A 1,201-nucleotide genomic window follows, 5' to 3' on the forward strand; every position below is an offset into this window, starting at 1 on the left:
TGATTGGCAGAAAAATGGTGAAGGCAGGAAAAGACACAGGGAAGAGGGCCAGAGTATGAGATTACATACACAATCCCACAGTAACAGTAAATTATATGGACACATGATAAATGGGTATGGGAGGCAGAGTGAGAATATACCAAGAAATAACTAAATGTTTGACAGAGGTTATTTGTACATGGGTACTTACATTTGCTACAAACATAACCATAAATGTGAAACATTGTTGTTGTTGCTAGATACAATCGAGTCAGTACGGACTCACAGAGACCTTACGCAAAGCAGAACAAAACACTGAACAATCCTCGACCAACCTCACTATGGTTGCCACGCTTGAGTCCATTGATGCTACCTCTTGGCCAGTACATTTCATTGGGAGTCTTCCTCTTTTTCTCTGACCTTCCATCTTACCAAACATGATGTCCTTATCCAGGAACTGGTCCCTCCTGCCAATATGTCCAAAGTATGAGAGAAGTTTGGCCATACTGGCCTCTAAGCAGCACTGTGGCAGCACTTCTTCCAAAATGGATCTATTGGTTCTTTCAAAAGCCCATGGCACTTTCAATATTCTCCTCCAATACCATAGCTCAAAAGCAAGGCTGTATCATCTGCAGATCACAGGTTGTTAATGAGTCTTCCTCCAATCCTGATGCCACATTTTTCTTCTCGTATTATTTGCTCTGCATACAGTTTGAATAAGTATAGTGAAATAATTCAACCTTGTCGTACACCTTTGTTAATTTTAAACGACTCAGTGTTACTATGTTCTGTTTGAACAACTGCCTCTTGATCCATGTACAGATTCCTCATGAGCAAAATAAAGTGTTCAGGAACACTCATACTTCGCAATGTTGTTCATAGCTTGTCATGATCCACACAATTGAAAGCCTTTGCATAGTCAATAAAGCACAAGTAAACATCTTCTGATATTCTCTGCTTTCAGCCAAGATCCATTGGACATCAACAATGATATCTCTTATTACATGGCTTCTTCTGAATCTGGCTTGAACCTCTGGAAGTTCTCTGTTAATGCATGTTTGCAGCCATTTCTCTGTTGCCTTTAATAAAACTTTACTCACATGGGATATCAAAGAGATTGTCCAAAGATTTCTGAATTCCATTGGGCCACCTCTCTTTAGAATGGTCACAAATATGGATCTCTTCCAATCATTCAGCCAGATAGTTATCTTCCAAATTTCTT

The sequence above is a fragment of the Chrysochloris asiatica genome, unplaced genomic scaffold (assembly GCF_000296735.1).
Source record: "Chrysochloris asiatica unplaced genomic scaffold, ChrAsi1.0 scaffold00068, whole genome shotgun sequence".
NCBI classification, from domain to species: domain Eukaryota; kingdom Metazoa; phylum Chordata; class Mammalia; order Afrosoricida; family Chrysochloridae; genus Chrysochloris; species Chrysochloris asiatica.